Below are 7,626 nucleotides of genomic sequence, written 5' to 3'. Positions count from 1 at the left end.
GATGCCCACATGTAAATAGTTAATCTAACATTTGTAATAAGTTTACATTGCTTGCAAATATAATGGTAATAATATATAGCCTTCCCATTATTGTATTTCAATGGTACTTTCTACCCTACACACAATTTTGAGAAGTCCAATTCATGTTTCACATATTTTGGTTCTAAATGAGATTGCTTTTTGAGACATCCCCTTACTTTCTACCCTACACACAATTTTGAGAAGTCCAATTCATGTTTCACATATTTTGGTTCTAAATGAGATTGCTTTTTGAGACATCCCCTTAGTTGTATTGCAGCTATTGTAAGCACTTTTAAAATGTAAGCAAATAATGTAACTAATACACTAGTGTCAGGAGGCGAAGTAAGTTTATCCCAGCGTGAACTCAATATCATGGGATATTCTACTACCGTCGCTTACACAAAGGCAATAGATCCATATGCCCCTTCTACGACTTCCGATCACCAAACGTAAGTGACCTTGAAAATGTGGGACAGGAATTAATTCCTAATATGGATCTGAATGCAGAAACTAATCATTTATCTTTCATAATTTTAAGATGATGATCAGTATATATAACACCTGTGAACTTAGAAAACTTCTTCGATACTTAATATGGATCTGAATGCAGAAACTAATCATTTATCTTTCATAATTTTAAAATGATGACAGTATATATAACACCTGTGAACCTAGTAAACTTCCTCGATACTTTCTGTCCTTCTGCCTTTCTAAACTCACTAAGATTTCACTATGGAGAAACAATTAAAGGAATAATAATTGAACCCTCACTCTACTTGAAACTTCATTATGTAATGCAGGATGTAAGTTAAAATCCTTAATTCCTCCAATTTTTTTTCTTAACAGAATTCTCCATCATCCTCCACATATTTATATCAGTAAAGATTAAATTTCGTTGCACTAAGAAGCTCACTCTACACCTTAGAATCGAAGATATTATAGTCTATCCCATATGTAATGCTTACATGGACAAAAATTAGAAAAGAAATAAAAATACCTCCCCATCAGCTTAATAAACCATATAACCCCAGATCATATGTAATGCTTACATGGACCCAAATAAAAAATACCTTCCCATCAGCTTAATAAACCATATAACCCCGGATCATATGTAATGCTTACATGGACCAAAAAAAATAGAACAGAGATACCTTCCCATCAGCTTAATAAACCTTATAACCCCAGATCATATGTAATGCTCACATGGACAAAAAAATATAACAGAGATAGAGATACCTTTCCATCTGCTTAATAAACCAGATAACCCCGGATCTTTGGTTTATTAACACCCCAGTATCGAAGATGTTATAGCCCATCCCATATGTAATGCTTATATAGACGACAAAAAAAATAAAAATAGAAAAGAAATAGAGATACCTTCTCATCAGCTTAATAAACCATATAACTTTGGATATTGGATTTTCGTTTATTAACCTTTGATCTATCAAGGAAAGAATCTAATCCCGGGAAGCGCAAACCTTTCATCAATTCTTTTCCATTTTCATAAGGTTTGCATCTCATTAACCTTTGATCTATCAAGGAAAGAATCTAATCCCGGGAAGCGCAAACCTTTCATCAATTCTTTTCCATTTTCATAAGGTTTGCATCATATGATCCCTCCTGGTGCTGAAAATAGAGATACCTTCTCATCAGAATAATGACAATCTTTGGAAAAGGCAATAATACCAACCATAAAGATCCTCTGAAGATTCTTGTAATGCTGGACACTGTCAACTATGCTGAAATGGTGAACTTAAAGTGGGAGTAGTTTCACGTGGGACATGTAACAACATTTGTTCTAGTGAGCGAACAAAAGGGCCAGTGACCCATGAAATACCAGTGAATAGGGAAACTGGAGTTTGTTTAGGGAATGTTGACTTCTTCGAGGAATTATCTATCCATGACAAAAGGGTACTAGAATTTGAGTATGTGTATATTATTGAAGAATTTTCTGGAAATAATTTGTGTAGATAGTTATAAAATATTTTATGTTTTGAGGGGACACTCCACCCATCATCAGGGACCAGCAAAGGTAAGTCCCCGAGGTTTACTCGTTAGCTAAGTGGCTGTCACTGCAATGAGGGGTACTCTCATATTTACAAAGTCATAAAGTGGAGAAAAATTAGCTAATCCCTTCTGATGTAACCGCAATGAGGGGTACTCTCATATTTACATGGAGAAAAATTAGCTAATCCCCTCTGATGTAACCGCAGTCTAAAGCCAAGCAGTCAAATGCAATCAGGATTGGAACCATCCTAAATGATCAACCGTTCCCTTTTAAGTTAAAGCATTGCCCAGGCCACCTCATTCAACATTTGTGGGATTAACCGTTCCCTTTAAGTTAAAGCATTGCCCAGGTCATCTCATTCAACATTTGTGGGATTGTTATACCTGGGTGGATCTGACATGGTGGGATCTGCTTCCATAGGCCAATATAGATTGAAATTTTTAACATTTCTTTCATCACAGCACGAGGCCCTGGCCACACAAGGTAATATTACATGTGAGCATGTTGATGTCCCTCCTTTCAGTTAGTATCACCAGTAATCTCCACAGGAACATATACCATCCTTAAAACGATGAAACCGATTCATATCTCTCACAATGATTTCTCGCTCAGTAATCTTGGATATGAACTTGGTAGCAGTGTGACAATCCCCACAAACACGGAGATTCTTTGTGATTCGAATAGGTGTCCCAGGACATGTACTGATTAGCCCAAAAGCAATGGCAAGTTTCTCACTGTGGCCACAGAGAATATGTTCCTTCTCTTCCTCTTCCACGTCATGCAGCACAAATGCTGTCTCAGGCATATACCCTGACTCCTTCATCTCCCTATCCAGGCTCTCTAACATTGCCGAAATTTCCTTAAATTGCGGATGTAACCTATCTGCTACAAAGAATTCATGAACCCTGTCCTTGACCTCAATCCAGCTGCACCCTGGCTTCTTCTTCAACCCTTTGTCTTTAATGACCACTCTTACCTTCGCTACATCATCCCACCGGCCAGCAGCAGCATAGATATTTGAGAGAAGTACATAATATCCTGTATCTTCAGGCTTTAACTTAAATAGGATATCCGCCACATTTTCTCCTAGCTCTATATTGTTATATGTCTTGCACGCACCAAGCAAAGCCCCCCATACATCAGCATTCGGTTCTAAAGGCATCCTTTTAATAAAGTTATATGCCTCATCAAGACAGCCCGCGCGACCAAGAAGGTCAGCCATGCACGCATAGTGCTCCATCCTAGGCATGATACAATAATCCTGACTCATACAATTGAAGTATTGTCGACCTTTATCCACTAAGCCTGCATGATTGCAAGCAGAGAGGATAGCAACAAAAGTGATATGATCAGGCTTCACGCCTATTTGATGCATCTGGTGAAAGAATGCTAAGGCATCCTCACCATAGCCATGCATTCCATAACCTGCAATTATCGTGTTCCATGAGACCAGATCCTTTTGAGACATGTTATTAAAAACCCTGTGCGCCACCTCAATATTTCCACATTTGCAGTACATATCAATGAGAGAATTGCCAACACTAACACTAAAGTCAAATCCCCTTCGCATTGCATAGTCATGGATCTCCTTGCCCTGCTGCAAAATTGCTGACCGGGAACATGCTGGGAGGATGCTCACAATCGTTACAGGATCAGGTTTCATTCCTACAACTTGCATTTGACGGAAGAGTTGCAGGGCCTCATTGCAATTCCCATTCTGTGCATAACCTGCAATGATTGCATTCCATGAGACGACATTTCTATCAGGCATCTTGTCAAATAGTTGTCGAGCAATATCTATTTCCCCACATTTCGCATACATATCAACAAGGGCACTCCCAGCAAAAACATCTGACTCAAATCCAAAATGGATAACGTAATCGTGGATCTCCCTGCCCTGTCGCAAAGCTAATAAGTTGGCACACGCAGGAAGAACACTAGAAATGGTGGCGGAGTCAGCTTTCACATCTAACAGCTGCATTTGAGAAAAAAGCTCCAAAGCGTCCTCATAATGTCCACTTTGGGTATATCCTCCAATTATTGTACTCCAAGAAACTGCATCTCTATGCAATAAACAGTCAAACACTCGATGGGCAGTCTCTAGGTTCCCACATTTAGCATACATGTCTATTAGGGCATTCCCTACGAAAACATCAGATGCAAATGTACTTTTAATGGTGTAACCATGGATCTCCTTACCCTGTTGCAGGGCTGCTAAACGGGCACATGCTGGGAGAACAGAAGCAATAGTAACTGAATCTGGTTTCATACCGTGGAGATTCATATCCTTAAAAGTTTCCAAGGCCTCTGTACAGTATCCATTCTGGGCATATCCTGAAATCATTGCACTCCATAAAACAACATCCCTTTCTGACATTTCATTAAACACATGGTATGCATCCTCAACAGCCGAGCATTTGTAGTACATGTCTACCAGAGCACTGGCCACAAAAGTATCAGTCTCAAATTCATTTCTAATAAAGAAACCATGGATTTCCTTCCCCTTTTTCAAGGCCGAAAAGTGGGCGCATACCCTGAGAACACTAGCTGCAGTCACAGAGTTCGGCTTTAATCCTGCCATTTGCATTTCCTGAAACAGTTCCAACGTGTCCTCATAATACTTATTCTGAGCATACCCGACAATCATTGCATTCCAAGCTACCACATCTCTTTCAGACATTTCGTCAAATGCTCGGCGCGCATCAACAGTCCTCCCACATTTTGCATACATGTCTGTCAGTGCACTACCCATGAAAGTATCCCTCTCATATCCACTTTTAATCACAAGTCCATGGATCTGCTTTCCCAATCTTAAGTTTTCCAAGTGAGCCGAAGCCCTGAGTACGCTTGCAGTACTTACGAAGTCAGGATTAATACCTTCCAACTGCATTTGACAGAAATACTTCACTGCTACATTGCACCTTCCATTCTGGGCAAACACAACAATCAAGGCATTCCAAGAGATGACATCTCTCTCAGACATTTTGTCAAACACTTGGCGTGCATCCTCGATCAACCCACACTTCGCATACATATCTACAAGAGCACAGCCCACGAAAACGCAAGACTCAAAACCGCTTTTAATAATACAATTATGCACAGTTTTACCATGCTTCCGATCTGAAAGACTGGCACAAGCCTTTAAAACAGAGGGATACGTAAAACTATCTGGCTGCACACTTGCCCTGGTCATTTCACAATAAATGGTTTGAATTTCAAGAAAACTTCCGCGCCTGGCATACGCTTTGATCATAACATTCCATAGTGAGATATCGCGATTCACTGTCTCGTCAAAAACCTGGCGTGCATCGATCAGGCTCCCTGACATATCATACATGCTTACAAGTCTGATTGCTAATCGAGAATTCATACCATATCTGCTGCTTCTTCTTCTTCTGACCATGTGGGCATGAACCTGCTTGAACTCTGTAAAAGCTTCCAGTTTGGCACATGTTTCTACAAGAGAGATGTAAATGTTAGAGTCCACGGGTTGGCCTTCCTTGTACATAACTTGCAGGAATTCGAATGCTTGCTTCAGCTGACCCTCCCTACACATGTTCACCAACCACAAACCATTGTCTGCATTGGCTTCACGTTTTACATTGGAATTCCGCGTACCTGGATGACTAATAGTGGAAGACAATTTTCTTGTCAAGGCAGATTTTATGGCGTGCCGGATCACCCCAACAGAAACGTCCAGGAGGAAGTGCATTTTGCTGGTGTTGAGTGGCAAAGGTGGAAGGGTTAGAGGAAGAAATGGTGCCAATGCCATGGCGACCTACTGTCTGGTTTCAATCGTATCATCCCTTGTCGGACTAGAATACTTCAACCCCTCGATAAAATCGAATCTCACAGTAGCCGCAATGGTTATTTTACAGTCACCAAGCGCTTATTTTTTTGTGTTATGTTCAAAAATCTGAAAAGCTCCCTGAATTTCTGAGGCAGCTAGTTCAGTGTTCCTTGAATCTGACAGAGGATCAATCCGTTCAAAGTTGAGCCTAAGCTATTGGTGAGGAGAGCTGAAATGAATTAAAGATGTGTAGAACTAGTGCAAACTAAGGTGTCTTTTTTTTTGGGTTGGAGTTGTTTATTTTTTTTAATTCAAGTCAGTTGGAAAGAAATTAAGTATTAGTATAGGTTTATGGAAAGATTTGTGGTTGGGCAAATATGAAATTGTTGTATGAGATTTATTTGTTTATATATATTAGTGTAGAGTTATTTTTGTTTCAGATATATTAAGGGTAAGAGAGATGAAATGAGGTGTAAATTATTTTTTGAACGTAAAATTTGAGGAAAAGTTTGTATTTTGAGAGGTTTGGGGTTAAGATTGGTATAAGTCATAACCACTCACACAAAATTTATTGAACATTTAATTATTTTGATTATTTTAAGTATGCTAAATATGTCTAAGATAAATCGTCATTTTAATTTTAAATTTACTCAATTACCTCAATTTTTTGAGATGGTAGAGACTATTAATAACTTGAATGATGAAATATAAATGTTGAATGCAAACTAACAATATAATAGTGTTGAATGGTAGAAAATGTGAATAATAAGAATGTAGTTAATTACAAATACTCTTAATTGTGATCATTCTCAAACTATTTTATTCTATTGTTGTTAATGTCACACACGTTACTTATGTAATTAATTAATGTGTAATTGCGGTCACTACAAATACTCTTAATTGTGATCATTCTCAAACTATTTTATTCTATTGTTCTTAATGTCACACATGTTACTTATGTAATTAATTCATGTGTAATTGTGGCACGATCAAAGATCATGCCCCTTTCTGAAAAGGTGCCCAATGGCTTATTTAAGTCAGGCCTTGCTTGTAAAAAAACATCATTCAATCATTAATATATATAAATTTATAATTGTTTCAGAGTTTAAATGCTCTAGGTGGTGTTAGAGCTTGGTTCGCTCCTCAAGGCACTGTTGTTGTTCGATCCGCTGTCATTGGTTCCTTTTCGTTGTCATTGTTCCTTAACTCTCCATTACGTCGACCTTCCATCTCATCGTATCCCTGTATCCATGTTCACACTTCACACCCTCATATTTTGCTCCCACCATGTTGCCCCTACATCCCCGTCACCTTACCTATTCACGCACTCAGTCGCAGTGATCTTTGTTCCATGAACATCGCTTCTCTATCCTTCGTCGTCGTGCTCCACCACTGAACTTGTCGGTCCCTATGATTTCCAACCGACCGTGTTTGTCCCTACCACTATTCTTAACAATTAAGTTCGTAACAATTAAGTTCGTTGTTCGCTTCGCCCTTCTGCTAAACTCATGTTTCAGGTCTCGAATAACCTGTATTGTAGCGTTATATAGTATAAGGATAATATAGCTATAATAATGATAATAATACATAGTATTAAAAAAAAATAGGATCAAGTTAAGAAAAAGAGTTAAGTTGGATAAGTATACTCCACCTCATACTTGATCAATGTCTTCACCCATGACGATGATTGATTTTAATAAAAAATAAATAGACTTTGAAGCTAAAGTCATCAGACATAAAGAAAAATCTAGGAGCTCAAGAATACATCAAAGAGAATAGAAAGTGAGCTCGAGTAGAACCATAATTA

The 7,626-nt window shown here is 38.5% G+C and overlaps 1 pseudogene; it reads right to left on the bottom strand.

Annotated features, from left to right (window-relative positions):
* Positions 1-1,318: 1,318 nt before the first annotated feature.
* On the bottom strand, positions 1,319-6,088 carry LOC149192130 (putative pentatricopeptide repeat-containing protein At3g23330 pseudogene; annotated as a pseudogene).
* Positions 6,089-7,626: the final 1,538 nt, after the last annotated feature.

This window comes from Pinus tabuliformis, chromosome 2_2 (assembly GCF_031772625.1).
Source record: "Pinus tabuliformis cultivar Carrire ecotype Pingquan chromosome 2_2, CPIR1, whole genome shotgun sequence".
NCBI lineage: Eukaryota > Viridiplantae > Streptophyta > Pinopsida > Pinales > Pinaceae > Pinus > Pinus tabuliformis.
The sequence above is the reverse complement of the archived record's forward strand: the minus strand, read 5'-3'. Positions and strand labels throughout refer to the sequence as shown.